Source organism: Pteronotus mesoamericanus, unplaced genomic scaffold, assembly GCF_021234165.1.
Source record: "Pteronotus mesoamericanus isolate MK-2021 breed Mesoamerican mustached bat unplaced genomic scaffold, CSHL_Meso_final contig_59, whole genome shotgun sequence".
NCBI classification, from domain to species: domain Eukaryota; kingdom Metazoa; phylum Chordata; class Mammalia; order Chiroptera; family Mormoopidae; genus Pteronotus; species Pteronotus mesoamericanus.
In genome coordinates this window covers 242,674-262,158 of record NW_026555206.1, presented here as the reverse complement: position 1 = coordinate 262,158, position 19,485 = coordinate 242,674, and positions in this window count along the sequence as shown.

The following is a 19,485-nucleotide window of genomic DNA, read 5'->3' as shown; positions in this document are numbered from 1 at the left end:
CCTAGACTGCCCTTCCTTGTGCTTTTCTTCCTCTAAAACTCCTTATGCTTCAATGTAGATCAGATATCATGTGTGAGACTTTTTCTCACATTGTGCCTGAGTTAGTTTCCCTCTCTGGGCTCTCATGGTTAGTTCCTATTTCTAAAAGGCACTACTTCTCTCTGCCTCCCCCACTGGACGAGGATCTCAAGGGTAGAGACTGTTCTCGTCATATCCACATTCCTACACAAAGGCCTGGCAACAGTTATTACGAAGAGTGGCTGGGCTCTCCCTGAGATAGGAATTCTGATTGTGGAAATGAACCCAGAGAGGTATATTTTAATGAATCAGTTAGAAAACTATAATTTTCTCTAAAAAGGATTATGGATTAATGATTTCAGTTACTTCTGCACCCCAACCAGTAGGCACACCTATACTAAAAAAATTAATCATCTAACAAACACCCACCACCCGAACTGAGTCATTGCGCTGGAGGGGCAGGTTCCAATATTTAGGGACATGTCTGTGGGCTTGATCCTCAGCCAGACCTTTCAACCATTTTACTCAGCATGGAGAATAAAGCCAACCTTCCTTTCAAAGGAAAATGTATGGATTTTAAATATTTTTCCCTGGGGGTACAGTATACACAACTGAAGTTGAAGGATGTTTTTCTGCATACCTGGCATGTAATGTCTCTTATTTTCCAACAAGTCAATACATGGCTCATTCAGCAAATGATTTATATTTACAGATATCCATGATCTCTGCTGAAAGTGTTTGTTTTCTACATAATGTTGTGACTGAAGTTCATAATTCTGCTACAGACTGCCAGGACTCTCTCTGCAAGGCCCAAGATTAGGACTGTTCTAGTTCCTCCTGGGAGTGCAGCTTTAGCAGTTGAGTGAGTGCCAAAATCTTAGCTTTGACTATGCAAGCTTTCCATAATAAATGGCACCCTGTAGCATCTGAAGTGTTAATTTCAATTTGTTCACTCTTCAAGAGGCTCCATGTTTATTTGGTTTTTAAAATAAAGAAGTAATTATACATGCAACTAAACTGATTGCATCCTAAACCTGAGAGTCAAACAGTGTCTCAAAAAGATATTTGCACATCCATCTTCATAGCGGCATTATTCATAATAGCCAAGAGGTGGGAGGAACCCAAATGTCCATCCACTGGCGACTGGACAAATAAAATGTGATATATACTTGCAATGGAATATTACTCAGCCTTAAAAAGGAAGGCCATCCTGTCACATGCTACAACATGGATGAACCTTGAGGACATTGTGCTAAGTGAAATAAGGCATCACAAAAAGACAATTGTATGAGTTTGCTTATATAATGCATTTAAAGTAATCAAACTCATAGAAACAGAAAGTGGAATGGTGGTTACCAGGGGGTGAGGGTGGACATGGGAATTATTGTTTCATGGGTATGAAGTTTCAGTTTTGCAAAATAAAAAAGTGCTGGAGATCTGATGTGCAACAATGTAACTATACTTAATGCTACTTAAAAATGGTTAAGATAGTAAATTTTATGTTATGTATTTTTATCACAATAAAAAATTAAAACAGCAACAAAAAATAAATTCTGTATACTCTTCAGGATCACCTGGTCTGCCCTACTATTTTATAGATGGCACAGAGATTGGCCCCAACTCATCATCCATTCATTTAAGGTGACCTGACTCCCAGCTGGATGTTTTTTGTGCTTTGTCAGCCTGCTTCTCCTGCAGTTCCAGAGAGTTTTCCTTCCTCCTTCTGCATCAGGGAAGGGAGGAGCCCAAAACCCTGTGTTGCTCCTAAGCAAAGCCATGGCAGTGGGAAGGGGCCCTGTGGGGCACTGAGTTCTCATTAGTCTCACTCACTTTTTTTTCTTACCCCCAGAACCCTCCTGAGTTGCTCATTTTTACTGGGTACAGATATCTATAACTATGGAAACAAGTCAAGTGCCACTTGGGTCCTAAAGATAACGGTAACCTGTAGTTTTGTTAAAGAATAGCAGAGTGAGCACAGCCAGCACCTGCGAAAGAGTTTTCCTGTGTCCTGGATCTGCAATCACACTCCCAGCAGACACTGCCCTATCTTACATCAGAGTTTTTCTGGCTCCATGTTGGGTTGTTTATTGGCTTGGGTCTGTATGCACCTGTCTGCTTAAGCTTAAGAAGACTTCACTACAAGCTTGGAGGCCTCCAAAAGGTTGTCACTGCAGAACTTTGGTGTCGCTGAATGCAATACTCTTTGCTAGGTGTGCAAGGCCCTCTCTGACCCAATCCTAATGTACCTTTCTAATCATGTCTCAGTTGGAGTGAACATTGCATAATGACTTAAGGTTGGACTTGGGGTGAGGGTTGAATTCCAGTCTTAACAGCCTTTATCTCTTTAACCTTATATAATCACTCATCTCACTAAGCTTATCTTTTTTAAAAAGATTTTATTTATTTATTTTTAGAGAGAGGGGAAGAGAGGGAGAAAGAGGGGGAGGGAAACATCAGTTTGGGTAATTGGTTGCCTCTCATATGCTCCCAACTAGGGACTTGGACCACAACCCAGGCATGTGTCCTGACTGGGAATCAAACCAGCGACCTTCTGGTTCTCAGGCCGGGGCTCAGTCCACTGAACCACACCAGCCAGGGCTCACTAAGCCTATCTCAAAGAAAAACCGAGATGACAGGGGTAAGGATTTGATATGATAATGCATTCCAGATGGGATACCATGTAAGTACTTCTGAAGTACTTAGAAACTGGAGCTTTTGTTCTTGTCACAGGTGTACTCTGCTCCAGCAAAATAGGCTTATTTGCCAGATCTAGACATAATCTGTGTATTCCATCCTTTGCTTCTGTCTTGCTTTACTCTTCTTCCTTCCTAGAGCATCCTCTCCAAATACCGCCAAGGCCCAGTTCAGTGCCACTCCCTTTTTGAAGCCTTCACTGTCACTTCTGGCAGGAAAATATCTATACTGGAGATTGATTTGTGTAGCTCTGGGCTGTAATGTAGCCACAAAGAAACTGTGTTACTGATGTTATCTTGCTGAAGATGTCCTCAGAGGTGGCCACAGAATGCAGGAGGCTCCAGGATCTGAGACAGGTCTACAGAGGAAGTCTCTGAAACCTCAGTGAGGTACATGTATCACACAATTTGGCAGCTACTACAAGCCTTAGAGAAGAAAGGGGCTTTCTTGAGGATATTGCATGAGCCCTCCTGGCAGGCTCTAGCCTGTGTTCTGATTACCCAGTAAATGGAACCCTGGGTCATCGAGGTGGCTTCCCTCCTCACTGTCTTGGATTCATGGATCTGACCTCTGCCCCTCCATTGCATACTTGTGTTTAGATCCAAAGGTTTGTCTAATTCTCCTTTCCTACATTCATAGCAACTTCTCTCTTGGGTTCTCTTAGGGCTTGTAATTCCTCTGTTGGGACACAATTCCAGTCAGCCTTGTGTGATTATTATTTGGTGTATGATTTGCTCCTCTGTTGAAGTAGAAGCTCCTTGCAGGGCAAGGATTAAGTTGGACCAATTTCTCTGCTGTGTTCAGAGGCAGTCATGGTACTTGGCTTATGTTTGGTATGTAATGGTTTTGTGTGAACTTAATTTTTATAATAGTGAAGATAACTACCATTTACCATATGCTCATGATCTGTCAGGCTCAGTGCTAAGGCTTTACATGCATTATCTCAGATAATCCTCACGTCAGTTCTGTAAAGAAAGCATTACTATCCTTCTCTTGAAGAGAATAATGACATACCCAAGGTCATAGAATGAGAAAAAGGTAGTGCTGGGGTTTTAAAACATCTCCACATGAATGGATAGATACATGGAAGACCAAGTGAAACACACATACAATGACACATCTTTGCATTGGCAAAATTTCTACCTCACACCCGAAATCAAGCCTGAAATCATACCTGTCATGCAAGACTGATGATAGCTGGCTTCCTTCAGAGGACCCTGGCCCAGCATCCTATTGTCGGATGCCTGTTTGGGGTCTGCCATTGGACAAGATCCAGGCTGAAGCTGCCCCATTTATAAGCTTCTGGGTTATACAACATGAGCTGCACAGTGGCTTCTGTCCTTGCTTTAGCTTCATCTTCAGAGTTGGCCTCAACTTGCTCTGTAAGCTCCAGGAAATTAGGGATCTTGTCTCACCTAGAACAGTTACAGCACCTGGTGGGTGCCCAATAAATGATCATTATTTTCAAGTTGTTCCTTGGTCTACTTATCTTATTAGCATAGTTAATGAGAAATAACAGGGAGATCCAAGATAGTGGAGGAGTAAGTGGAAGCTACACTAACCTTCTCCCAGGACCAATCTAGAATTAAACTAAATTGTGGAGAAATTATCCAGAATAAGCAACTGAACAATAGTGAGAGAGAAGCCTTATAATCTCAGACAGAAGACTCAACTTCAGCACAACCTGACATGTAGAGAGTGTGATGGAGATGTGAGAGGGATGGCTGGGTGGCCAAAGCCGTCAGATGAAGCACAATAGGGATACTTGAGTGGTCAGGTGGATCCACCTGAGAATTGTGAAGTCTAAACCTTAAGCTGGGATCCTGAGCCTAAAGCACCAGAGCCTGAAAGGTACACAGATCACATTGAATGGCAAAAAGCAGCAGGGTTGCTTTCTGATGGAGACAGATGGCTGGAGACTCAAAGAGCCATTTAAAGGGTCAATGCAAAAATTTTCATTTGCAGCCACTTACCCTGGGCACTTGCAAAGGTTGGAGGGGAGTGCATAGTGGACTAGAAACCCTTGAGGAGAGGCTGGGGAAAGAAGCTGTGGAGAGAGAGCCGATAGAGAAACCATATGGATCTGGGTGCTGAGTCATCCCCCAGCCGAGAGAGTAGCCACATGGATCCGGGTGCTGAGTCATCCCCCATACTGCAGCAGCCGCTGTGCTCAGCAGACCACTCCCCTCTGAGTCGCAACAACCTAAGGGGAAACAATAGCCTCACCCCCAGTAAGGATTCTGCCCTGCCCTGTGGTGCTTAATCCTGACTGCTGAGTGACTAGATTAACAACTGAAAGAGACAGTAGATCCCTGAAAGTCTTGAACAGGCTGCCTAAGGTGAGACAGGGTCAAAATCTGACATCATCAGAGGCAGATCCAGAAAGAAAAAACAGTGGTAAATACTACATGCTACTGAGATAGAATCCACCATCGTCTTCTCCATGATTTGCGATATTATCTTTCCTACATAGCTTTTTCTTTAAAAAAAGATTTTATTTATTTATTTATTTTTAGAGAGAGGAGAAGAGAGGAAGAAAGAGTTGGAGAGAAACATTGATGTGTGGTTGCCTCTTGTGTGTCTGTTCCTGGGGTCCTGGACTGCAACCCAGGCATGTGCCCTGGCTGGGAATCAAACTAGTGACTTTTTAGTTCACAGGCCAGTGCTCCACCCAGGGAGCTACACCAACAAGGGCTGCTTAGTTTTTTAACATTCATTTCTTGTCCATCAAGTTTGTGCATATTAAGTCACTAGATTTTATACTACAGTTAATTTCAATTCACATATTTTGCCCCTCCCTCCTCTTACTCTATTTTACCTTCTTCTTTTCATTTTAAATTTTGTTTTTTCTCTTGCTAAAACTTATTTCCATTTCACACTCTTACTATTTCTCCCTCATCCAGCCTCTCAAAAACAATTTTCTTGTCAATGGTCATTTCACATTCTTTTTCCCACTCTTAATATACCCATGTTCTCTCTCCACCTTTAGCAATCTTTGCTCATTAGTTGTGGATAAGGTAGTTGTTATTGAATTTTTTTTCCAATTTTATCTCTACAGCTTCACTAATTTTGTATTTCAAATCTCAAATTTTACCATTCCCATGTCCTACTCTATTTTTTGTCTCAAATTTTAATTTTTCCCTCTTAGCCTTTTTCATCCCGTTTTTTCCTTTTTCCTTTTTATTTTCATCTCAAGTTTTAATTTTTCTCTGTATTAGCCTGGTTTTTGTTCCTCACTCTTAGTATTCACTCTCTCTCAATCATCTCAAATCACTCCCCTTTCCTCTAGACAGCTCTTAAGCTTTTCTTTCTTTCTTCTTTCCCTCTTATTCCCATCCCACCTATATTATTGTAGCTCATTTGTTGTTGATGGTGCTGTAGTAAATCTTTCTCTCCAATTTGGTCACTATTTTTTATTTATTTACTCCTTTTCCTTTTTTATTTTAATTTCTGTTTAAACCTAATACTATACTCTTCCCTTCTCTTACTCAGTTCTGCCTTATTCATTGCCTTTTATATCTATGATGTAAATTTTACTTTCTTTGTATTGCTCTGATTACCAACTTTTATTAGTGCTCTTCCTTCTACCCTCTCAGCATCATTTTTTTTCAGTAGGTCATCACATATTCACTGTATTTTCATATAATAGTTTTAATCTCTCTACACCCTTGTTAATACTGGTCCATTTGCAACCGATAGCGGGATTGCGGGTGGGAGTTATTTTTGCAGATGTGGGTATGTTTTCTGGGCTTTGTGGTTTTATTCTGGCAGCAATGGCACCACAACATACAAGATGTGGTGGGTGACTGACCCTTAGTCAACCAGCTGGAGTGAAGGACCCACCGAAGAATGACCCAACAATAATCAAAACCCAGTTACATCCAGAGAGCCGCATAAACAATGTAAAGGGCATCACAAGGGCATCAAGTTCAGGTGATCAAGTAGACTGCACCACTGAATCTCACAGGTCTCCTACCACAGAAATTCATACCACAAAGAAAGGGAGACAGAACAGATCAATTTAAGAAGTAGAAGCAAACAAGAAGAGTCTCCCCAAAATTAGGAAGACAAAGAAACAATTCCCAAAAGAAGGGAAATGAGGAATCCTCAGAAAGAGCGCTAAGTGAAATTCAGGCAAGTAACCGATCAGACATTGAGTTCAAAACAATGGTTATAAGGAAGCTCTATAAGGTCAGAGAGAATGACCAAAAATGACAGGGAAACTACAAGGAACTTACTGCACACTATTTCAGCATGAAAAAGAACATAGAAATTATCAACCAGAGGCAAGAAGAAATGAAGAATACAGTTTCTGAATTGAAGAACACAGTAGAAGGAATCAAAAGCAGGCTAGATGAAGCAGAGGACTGAATCAGTGAGCTGGAGGACAAGGTAGAAGAAAGCTCCCAGAAAGAGCAAGAAAAGGAAAAAATACTCAAAAAGAATAAAGAGGCATTTAGGGAAATGCAGGACAACATTAAATGTAATAATATCTGTATAATAGGGATACCAGAAGGAGAAGAGGATCAAGGGCTAGAAAACCTGTTAGAAAAAAATAAGGATGGAAACCTTGCTTAATTGGAAGAGAGAAAAAGTCACACAAGTCCAGGAAGCACAGAGGGTCCCAATCAAGATGAACCCAAACAGGCCCACCACAAGACACATCATAATTAAAATGGCAAAATTCAAGACAAAGAGAAAATCATAAAGGCAACAAGGGAGAAACAGGAAGTAACATACAAGGGAGCCCTGATGAGCCTAGCAGCTGACTTCTCAACAGAAACACTACAAGCCACAAGAAAATGGCAAGAAATATTCCAAATAATGAAAAACAAAGGCATGCAACCAAGACTACTCTACCCAGCAAGTCTCTTAATTAAAATGAAAGGTGAAATAAGGAGTTTCCCAGACAAAAGAAGGCTAAAAGAGTACACCTCCACCAAACCAGCATTGCAAGAGATGCTAAAGGGATTGCTTTAAGAAGATGAAGAAAAACAATGAGAGAGAGAGGAACATAGGTACAAAGGGGAAAAATTAATAAGTACCTTACAATAATAACTTTAAATGTAAATGAATTAAATGCTCCAATCAAAAGACATGGGGTAGCTGAATGGATAAAAAAAACATGACCTGCACATATGCTGCCTATAAAAGACCCACCTTTGCTGAAAGGAAAGGGATGGAAAAAAATATTCCAAGCAAATGGACAGGAAAAAAAAGAAGGTATAGCAATACTTTTGGCCAAATTGCAGGATACAAAGTCAATATTCAGAAATCAAAGACATTTTTGTACATCAAGAATGAAATATCAGAAAGAGAAATGAGAAAAAAAATCCCATTTGCTCTAGCAACAAGTAAAATAAAGTACCCAGGAATAAACTTAACCAAGGAAGTAAAAAACCTGTGATCAGAAAAGCACAGAACACTGAAGAAATAAATTAAGGAAGAGAAATAAATGGAAGTATATACTGTGTTCATGGATCGAAATAATTAACATCATCAAAATGTCCATACTACCCGAAGTATTTTATAGATTCAATACAATCTGTATTGAAATATCAATGACATATTTCACAGAACATTCCAAAAATTTATTTGGAACCATAAATCACCCTGAATAGCCTCAGCAGTTTGGAGAAAGAAGAACGTAGTAGGAGGGATCACAGTACCTGATATCAAACTATATAACAAGGTTACAGTTAACAAAGCAGTCTGTTGCTGGCATAAGAGCAGACACATAGATCAATGGAACAGAATAGAGAGGCCAGAAATAAACCTATATCTCTATGATCAATTAATATTCAACAAAAGGAGCAGGAGCATAAATTGAAATAAAAATAGCCTCTTCAACAAATGGTGTTGGGAGATCTGGGCAGCTACATACAAAAAGAATGAAACTGGACCACCAACATACACCATACAGAAAAATAAACTCAAGACAGATAAAAGAGTTAAATATAAGTCACGACACCATAAAAGTTCTAGAGCAGAACATAGGCAGGAAAACCTCAGTATTCCACTCATTAATATTTTCATTGATATGTTCCCTAAAACAAGGGACATAAAGGAAAGAATAAGCAAATGGGACCTCATCAAAATAAAAAGCTTTTGTATGGCTAAAGAATATGTGAGCAAAATAAAAAAGGGATCCAACTGTATGGGAAAATATACTTGCCAATGACACCTTGGACAAGGGTTTGATCTCCAAAATATATAAAGAACTCACATGACTCCACTCAAGGAAGACAAAAAATCCAATTAAAAAATGGGCAAAGGACCTGAACAGATACTTCTCCAAGGAGGACATATAGAGGACCCACAGGCATATGATAGGATGCTCAGCATCACTAGCCATCAGAGAGACACAAATTAAAACTACAATGAGATACCACTTCACACCGCTAAGAATGGCCATCATAAACAAATGAACAAACAACAAGTGCTAGTGAGGTTGTGGAGAAAAGGGAACTCTAGCACACTGTTGTTGGTGGGAATGCAGACTGGTGCAGCCACTGTGGAAACAGCATGGAATTTCCTCAAAAAACTAAAAATGGAACTGCATTTTCATTCAGCAATTCCACTCTTGCAATTATACCCTAAGAATCCCAAAACACAATTCAAAAGAACATATGCACCCCAGTGTTCATAGCAGCACCATTTACAATAGCCAAGTGCTGGGAACAGCATAAGTGCCCATCAGTAAATGAGTGGATCAAAAAACTGTGGTACATTTACACAATAGAATACTATGCAGGAGAAAGAAAGAAGGAACTCCTACCCTTTGTGTCAGCATGGATGGAACTGGAAAGCATTATGGTAAGTGCAATAAGGCAGGCAGTGAATAACAAATACCATATGATCTCACCTATAAGTGGAACCTAATCAATAAAACAAACAAGCAGGCAAAATAGACTCAGAGACATGGAAATAAAGAACAAACTGACAGTGACCAGAGGGGAGGGAGGAGGGGGGTAGTGGGGGAAAGAAGGGGCAAGGGTCAAGTCAAGGAACATGTACAAAGGACCCATGGACAAAGACAATGGGTGTGGAGAAGATTAAAAGTAGAAGGTGTGGGTGGGTTGGGCAGGGGAGAGTAATGGGGGAGCAGAATGGAGACAACTGTAATTGAACAACAATAAAAAAAAGAAACATGGAGGCTAAAGTAGGGGTATTTTACACAAAATTAAGTGCTAACAAACACAGAAAGGAAATCTTTCTGTAATTTATGGAAAGATTCTTTGTCTAGACTTGGCTTTTTGCATAAGCAGACATGTGGTCAGGATCCCAATCCTGATGAAAGGCCTTCTAAAATTATTTATTAATAACAAGTCTTTTCAGATGAGTGTTTATGAAGTGCTGGTGACACCACATGGCTGTGAGAGGAAACACAGTCTGGGGCTTTTGTTAAAGTAGAAAATGGTGGAGGTAGATAGGTTACTGGGAAACCCCACAGCAGTAACGCAAATACAGGTTTGAAATTATGTGGGGCTATCATAACAATGGCAACAACAACTATAATGATAATAGCAGCAGCACTGATGTTATTGAGGATTTTCTATGTCTCAGGCACAATACTGTATGTGCTTTATGTGAATTAACTAATTTAAATGTCACAGAGGGTAATGAAAGGTGGAGGTGGATGTTCATAAGTAGAATAACGAGAGACTGACTTTTGAATATGAGGTGCTGGAAGGACTATGCCTAGTAGGAGAGAATTAGAAGCATTTGCTAATGATGGCTGCATTAGTGATCAAAAGACTAGCCATGAGCAATGGATAATAGAAAATGCAAAGACCATTATAGTAATTACAATCTGAAGGGCAGTGTTATGACAGAAGAGCAGTTTCAGTGAGTCCTTCTTGTATTTTGGTGGAGTAATTATTTAGGGTTATCTTCAGAGAGATAGTAAGCAGCTAAACTGAAGAATGTGGTTGCGTCTCCTATCACCCACGGAGAGCCTGATTTTTGTACCAAATTACAGGGGAGAAGCTGAGGATGAGACCATGAAGACCTGCTGAACCCTGACACATATGGACAGGTGCAAGAGAACAACAGGTAAAAAACAAACAGTGTGCCATTTAATATGTTTAGTCTGTCCTGCAAAAAATGTACCCCAAGCCTAGCCGGTACCTAACAATCTCAACAACCAGAGAGGCCAGTTTTCCTTCTAGAGGAAGGATCAGTGAAGACAGTGACCAGAAGAATTATTTTCCCATTCTGGGGGCTGGTGTAGAAAATTTCTGATGAAAATCAAAGACTTGGGAATTAAGCATCCTGTCTAACAGTAACAGTGAAAGCTCAAGTTACAAATGTACATTTCATACTTTTTAAAGTAAAGAAGTTGAGTTGCTCAGACTCATATGGATACATTTAACTTAAAAAAATTTCCCCAATGGTAAAAATAGCTATTTTTTAAAATTTTATAAAGCATTCATGATAATTATGAAGAAGCTTAAGTGACACAGAAAAGGATAAAAAAATAAGAGTTCAGCATTAATACTATCACTCAAATGACCATCTTTCTATATACTTCTCTAGGCATAGACACGGGTATGTGCACACACACACTCTGAGATAATACATTTGTTATGTTATCACATATCTTTCTACATTATTGCTTTTAATGACTGCATGATGGCAATAGTGGAATATTTCCATGACACATTCCAGTAATGCCTTTTGTTCTTTCTATCTACCTATCAATTTGAAATATACAAGACATTAAATACAAATCAAAGTACCCATTTTATAATCAGTTCTCAAATTGTCAGTCTATGTGTGTTTTTGCTTTTGTTCTGTGTTCAGGAAATGTTCATATCTTTGTTTTAAGAGAAGGTTAGATGTTAAGTAGATTGGAAACTAGGATAAAGCAGCACTAGACTCTGAAGTTCAGCCTGCCAGTTATGGAAAACAAAACCCTCAGAGGTCCTCTGCTGTACACTTGCCCTTGTCTCTCTGATACTGCCCCCTGGTGGTGGTTGTGGGTGGTCAAGGTTGGGCCCAGCAACCACCAGTCCTGCCTGTCCCTTCTATTTCCCATCCTTTGGATTACTGGTAGGGGACAATTTAGGCAAAAGGAAGAAATACTAGAAGGGAGAGGAGGTTTCTGTTTAGTCATGTATACTCTGAGTGCAATAAAATTTTGGAATTTAAAGTTTTAGAATAAGGTAAAAAATCTGAACCCTTTTTATTGCATCCTTTCAAACTCCTCTTCCTCTCCCCGCCCCAACTCACACACCCCTACTCATACCATATACACACCAAAATCATATGATTGTTTAGCCGCATCACATTACCCCATTGGTGGACGTTATGATTGCTTTGGTTTTTTCACCATTGTAACATATTTTGATGAACAACTTTGTGCATACATCTTTACACATCTTGATAAATTAAAAAGCTTCTTTTCATGCCTTACTTCCTTGATGGGAGGAGAGGGAGTGCTAACAGAAGCTGGAAGAGCTCTTGCAAATCTTTCAAGAGAATTCTTCAAGACTGAGGGCAACCATGGCCTTTTCTTAGAGCCAGGTGAAAACAGGGGGCACTAAGTGTCAAGAGGTTCTTTTCCCTACTTCTACTGAAATGTCCCATAGCCTCTAGGCTCTGCGTCTGGGAAACGAGGTGCCCCTTTAGCCCTTGGAGGGTGAGCAGCTGCCCTGGAGGCAGGGAGGAACAGTGATATTAGGTGACAGGCATCTTCAAACCACTCCTCAGATAGCAGAGGCCTAGGGAGCAAATTCAGTAACTGTGAGAGAAACTACATGGTGTCCTCTATGAGCTCACATGACATATCTACTAGAGATGACAAAAATAATCTAGGGAAGAATGTGAACTAATGGATGGAATGTGGGTGATCATTGTTAATGTGATGGTTTTCAAAGGCCAGTGTTGAGCTGCAGAAACATGGCAAGTAGCTACTATTTACTGAACACTTATATATACCACCTCATGACAACCCCAAAACAACTTTACATAGTATCTTAATTTTAGAGGAGGCAGGTGTCAGGAGCACAGAGACGTTAGGTAACTTGCTCATAGCCATACAGCTTGTAAATGCCAGGTCTTGGATTTGCACCCAGGTTGTGTTGAGGCCAAACATCTTGCTCTTAATCCTTGTGTTGTTTATTTTACAATTAAATAACAATTCAACTCAGAGAAAGTCAAGTAGAAATTGACCAATATCATCAATTCTTTATATTTGTTTTGTCTCCATTCTCCATTGAATTAATGGGCTCCTTTCATTTATCCATTAGGTACCCATACAGTCATTTGATTTTTTTTCTGGAATTTCTGAAGTATTTGTTGTACCTTTGGACCTGATATTTTGTTATGTTGTTGCTAATCTATTAAAAATATCTTCTTAGATAATTTCACCATCATTATTCATATCTAAAGAATGTCACTCAGATTGGCGGTATCAGGAGCAATTCAGTTTTGATCAACAGTCCCAGGGAACCCATGTTTTGTTGTGAAACTTTCTCATGAAGTGTGGCTGGATTCTTTTATTTCTTTTCAATGGTGTCTGTTCACTGGCTTTATCTCCAACAGCCACCTTTCCTGGAAAGGCAATATGGTAAACATACTCTCTCAGCTGCCAACTTGTCTCTGAAGGTGGAAAATCTTTGGAAACTTCATCCTTATCTAAAGGAAAGCCTGGGAATCATTCCTTGGGTAACTTCATCCCTACTGACTTAATTCTTTGAGTTTTTCATTTTTGTTTGCTAAGATATGTCATTTTTGTTAATATTCATCTGGAGTTACCTTTTATGGAAATTTTTGAAATGATTATTGTAGTCCCCCTTATCTGTGGTTTCTGTTTCTGCAGTTTCAGTTATGTGTGGTCAACTCTGGTCTGAAAATATTAAATGGAAGATTCCAGAAGTAAACAATTAGTAGGTTTTAAAATAGGTGCTGCTCTCAGTAACATGATGAAATCTTGAACTGTCCCAATCTGTCCTGCCCTGTGAATCATTACTTTATACAGTGTACGATGCAAGTGCTTCCTGTCCCTTAGTCACTTAGTAGCTGTCTTGGTTGTCAGATCAACCACGGTGATTACACAGTGCTTGTATTCAAATAACCCTTATTTCACTTAATAATGACCCCAAAGCCATTCATATAACTTTTTTTACAGCATATTATTATAATTGTTCTATTTTATTGTTACTTGTTGTTAATCTCTCACCATGCCTGATTTATAAATTAAACTTTATCACAGGTATACAAGTATAGGAAAAAAACATAGTATATATAGAGTTTGTATAGAGTATATATAGAGATAGTATATATACTATCTGTGGTTTCAGACATCCACTGGGAGACTTAGAACATAGCCCCCATAGATAAGGGAGGACTACTGTACTTCTGAAGCACTAAAGATAAGCAAATTAAATTTGAAGTGGATAAAATATGCATGCCATCATGGCTATCTAGAAATGGATAATAAACTACTGAAGGCAGATCTTTTTCTAAAGCTTTAGCTTGGGTAATACTGACTACAGAGTTTGTACTACGAGATCACGTCTGTGGGAATAATGGGCCTGGATTTACTTTACTTTAGTTATGTTTTTCCTGAAAAGAGAGGAATTGAGATAATGGAACCTAGCCCAGGAGAGGTAATTTCGACAGGAGATCAAACAGAACACTTTTTCCTTATGGGCCACAGATAAATGGCATTGTGAGCTCAGTGTCAGCTCGGCCTCCAAACTGCTCTTGATTCCTAAGACATTTTGTCTTGGCTATCTTTCTTGAAAGATTTTCTTCCCTTGGATAGCATTTGCCAGGAAATTTCACTGAGTTGGATCCTCTCTACAGGCTTTCTGATAGCATTTGCAGGGGAGAATTGCCCTGGCTCAAAGTATTCATTACATGTTCCTCCCCTAAAGAATTGCTTGGAAGATTTTTATCCTGTCTAACCTTATACCTGAATATTTTTATCTCCAGATGGCATTATTTTACTAACTTATATACTATTATCTGTGGTGACATTTGCTAAGAAATCTGTTCTTTATTTAGGGTTGTTTAGTTAGGAGTTTTACCCATCAAAATGATAATTTTTCTGATATTTTGTTTTCAAGGAATCTGGAGATGAATATTAATGTTCCTGAAGGCAGGTGTTCAGGAATATTACCCTGCAGAAGCTCTTCCATAAACCTGGCTGTTCCTGAAGAGTAAACTCAAGAAACTCTGCTTTGGGGCTTGCCCTTATACAGTGGTTTAACACCTCCTGATTTCAAGATTTGCTTAGTTTTATCATTTCTCATTGAGTCAACAAGTCATCCTGCAGAGTTGACCTCTTCTGAGGTTTTGTTCGGAACATCTTGATCTTTAGGCATTATTTTTCTCTATAAACTTTCTGAACATTTTCACTCTGGCTAATCCTGCTGGTGGAAGCTTCTCTTTCTAAGGCCACTTTCTCAGTAATTATGCTCTAAATTAAGAACTAGAAATGTTTCACCCAGACCAAAATTTTGAGGGAATTTCCCCCTGGATTTCTCTGTCAATTTGACTCAAATGCTCCTGACTAGGTATGAGGAATCATTTGTTGGTCAATTTCTTTCTACATGTAATCTCTCTGAAAAAGCTGCTTGGGGAATTGGGTCCCAGTTCCATTTGTGCGCTGATGAGAAATCAATTGATGTCACTTGAGTAAATGTGCCCCAATATCCTTTTTTAAAATAAGCTCATATGTAATGAGCCAAATATATATATTCATATTTGTTAAATTATGTTTAATAAAGTTATATAAATTAAAAATAAAGTTTATATTAAATATGTATTATATAAATACATACGTATTTATATATATTAGAAGCATTGCTTTTTCGAGAGTCTTGTCTTGAATACTTTTAACCAAAGTTCTTAGGCCTTCCAGGGACCCTCTTGGGCTAATTATTCCGTAGCTAATTTTACTCATGGGATCTATTTACTTAGCAACTGATTTTTGAGGAGTCTTGTAAACACTGGTTTTATGCACCAAATATGATGGTGATGAATATTGAGGAATTTTTCTCTGCCTAGTTTTTCTCATAAGATTGTTTTCTGTTCGTTCATCATCCAGAACAGTTTTCCTTAGCTGGGCTTATCTAAAGAATTTACCTTCCCTGGTGATAATTCTTGCAGTCTCTCCTCAGCTAGTTGCATCCACATAGTTAATTTTTCAGACAAATGATCTAGAGGTTTTTCATTCTGGCCCAGTATAGTCTTGGAATATGTCCCCAAAATGGTAACTTTGGGTGGTGGGTAGTGAGGAGGTAATTGTGGCCTGGCTGAAAAAAACTGTGGGTTTCATCATTAATGGCAATGATTTCTCATCAGTTTCTCCCTTCTGGGCATTATGTATTGATTCTTTCTTTCTGGTGTTTCTTATGGAGAAATTTTTGCCCCAGTAACCTCTATCCGTGGATTTTATTTCCACTGATATATTTTTTTCCCTGAGAATAAACACTTTTATTACATGAGCTTTTAAGAAAGGAGGGAGGAAGATTTTTTTTTTTTTTTTTGCCTTTCTGGACCTTGATTTTCCTCAGATGGAAGGCCAGCTCCTTGCCCCCCAGTACACAGCCATCTGCTCGGCCACACTGGCCTGGTCTTGAAGCCACACATGCTAGAAGCTCTCCCTGCTGGAACTGCTTCTCAAGAAGATGGCTGGTTGTGGCATTCTTTTTCCTTTCATCATCTTTCTTCTGAATTTTCTTTGATTGTTTTTGTTTAAATTCCCTTCCTCCTCAGGAGTCAGCACTGCCCCAGGGGCAGTGTCTAGTGGGACTCGTACCACTGCCGCACAGTGTGCTGTCAATGAGTGAGATGTAGTGCTTTACGAGGGCTTTGGTATGGGCCAGTTTGTTGTTGGATGAATTGTAGACAACATCGATAATCCTTGTTTTGTATATACAACGTTCAAAGCCCCAGGAGAAGTTGCCCACGTCCATCCTCACAGCTCAGTACTTCTTGCTGCCTCCCCGTACATGGACTGTGTGCATACAGCAGAGGCCAATATTAGTGTTGGCGGAAAGGTGTTCCAGCTCATATTTTTGCTTCTTGTGGTGGAGCTTTCTCTTGCTCTGGATCTTGAAGCACTTGTGCTTGTTGTACCGAAAGACGCCCATGACTTGGCACCGGCTGGAAAGCTGTCCTGATATTTTTGATTATTCTATTTCACTTCAGTTAAACTTAGCTACAAGTGTGATATTTTTAGACAATGATATCTTCGGAGCCTGTAATTTTATTTCGGGGAGTCATCCTTTCTGGCTGTGGCAATCAAAGAATTTTTTCTTTTCTAATGATTTCTTTGGAATGGGTATCTTTTGACCATGACTGTAGAGGACAGAGAATCCAAGAAACTCCATCTAGTACCAGTAAGGCTTCCAAAAGTCTGCTTTTTGGGAACACTTACTGAGATCCTCTTCCCAAAAACATTGGACTTGTCTTTTGTTGAAAGGTGTCAGAAGTTTTTTCTTTTTTTTAAACCCTCATTGGAGGATATGTTTATTGATTTAGAGAGGAAGGAAGAGAGAGGGAGAGAGAAAGAGAGAGATCGACTGGTTGCCTCCCGTATGCACTTCAGTTGGGAATTGAACCTGTAACCCTTTGGTGCATGGGACAATGCTCCAACCAACTCAGCCACCTGGCCAAGAGAGAATAAATTTCTTCTTGAAAACTAGAACTCAAACATGAAAGCAGAAAGATCCAGAGAACTTTCCCTTTACTGATATGAAATATGCACTACAACTCAACTGTAAGCTATATTTGAGGAACTGTTGGCCCAAGCATTGAAGTGTCTTCATACAAATCATAAATTTTAATCCTGCCAGAAAAATCATCCACTAGTTTTTCTTTGCTGACAAGCATCTTATAGTTACATTTTTTTAGTTGATACAGCCATTTTTGTCTCATATTCTGAAAATATCTGGTTGTGATATCGCAGCTTTTGTTTCCCAAAAGTTGTTCTTATTCCCTTTCTAAAGATAGAAAAAGGTGATTTATTTCCTGTAGGCTAGTATTCAACCTTTTGAAAAAATACTTACAGTCTACACAAGGATAATAAGAATGATATCACTCAGTAGTAATTATTCAAAAGAATGTTTTCACTACACGTTATTTTGTCACTGGCAGGGGCTTAATATATGGACTTTATCACTTATATGATTATAAAAGACCTAACATAAATTTTTGAAGTAAATGAGAAATTCCATATTTCCTTTAGAAGAGTATAGAAGGTGTGATGAGCACACAAGCTTCAGGGCAAGATAAGCTCCATCCTAGATTCTAGCCCTTTGGGAATGGTCCTGATTTTAAAGTTACTTCAAAAACAGGCATTATTATAGGAAAAATTTATTTGGTCCCTTCATTTTCTGCTCAACAAATAATAGCTGGAATTTTTTTCAGACTTCTCCCTCCCACTTACTGTAGATTCCTCTCGCCCAGACTCTCTCAGAGCCAGCCCTTCCCCACACCCTGAGCCTTGTGGCAGTTCCTCCACACACACCTTGCTCAGGCTCATGTCAGTACTCACTTCTGCCTCCGTGCCTTTGCTCAAGCTGTTCTCCTGGTCGGAAATGCTCTTGCGGTATCTTTCACCAGCCTTTGTTTCTGCCGTCATCCCTCCCTACACTAGGCTCTCGCTGTGGTCATTGAACATCTCCCATATGCTCAGCACTGAATCCCTTGTCACTCCTGCCCATCACAGCTGCCTTTAATGGGCAGACAGGACAGGTGAAGAGAGCTGCCAACCACAAGTCCTCTTAGAGACAGAGGAGCGAAACACTATACCCTGAGTGAAGGCATACAGCTCCCTTTAGAAAGAATGGGGTAGTGCAAGCATTGTCAGTGGCCTAGAAGCACTGCCCTGGGGAGGGAAGAGAGACATCTTTCTACTTTGCCATTTTCAGTTCCTGGGCAAGGAACTGGCCAGCCCTTGGTAAAGCCAGTGACAGTATGGTAACCAGTTATGACTTGGTTTGCCCTGGACCACAGGGTCGGGCCATCTCCATTAGGAGAGGGATAAGCAGGGCTGCCTGAGCCAAGTGCCCTTAACTATTTGATACTTGTGACTTCTATTCTGAGTGCAATGCTCATGAGTGAGTTCAAACCCTCACTTTGGAATTTGAACACTGATTGTTCTTCTAGCCACATGGACTCAGGCAGGCTATCCAATGTCTTTGTGCCTCAGTTTCTTCATTGGTAAAATGGGGATAATAATAGTATGTATTTGCAAAACTATATATGATAAAGGTGTCCTGTATCCAGAATATATATATATATAAAGATATATACTTTTTTCATATAATAAATTAGCAGAAAAAAGAGGGCAAAAGTATTTAAAAATGGCCATTTTCATGTGGATGTGTAAATTAACTTTTCCGGATGACAATTTCACAAAACTGATTGAAATTAGAAATGAACATTTTTTAAAAATAAATAATGAAAATAAATAAAAACTGAATTACATTATTGGAATAATTGAGGATATTTGAAAACAGACCGTATAAAAGGTAAGAATTTTATCAATTTTAAAAAATTAAGCATTTTATTTTAAGACAATAAGAGATTTACATGTAGTCATATGAAATGATATGGAGAGATCTTATGTATCCTTAACTACTTTTCCCAAATGGTAACATCTTCCAAAACTATGGAACAATTACGATATTGACATTGATACAATACATCAATCTGAATCAGATTTCTCCAGTTGTACTTATTTGTGTGTGTGTGTGTGTGTGTGTGTGTGCGCTTGTGTATATTTAATTCTAAACAATGTTTTTCAGATGT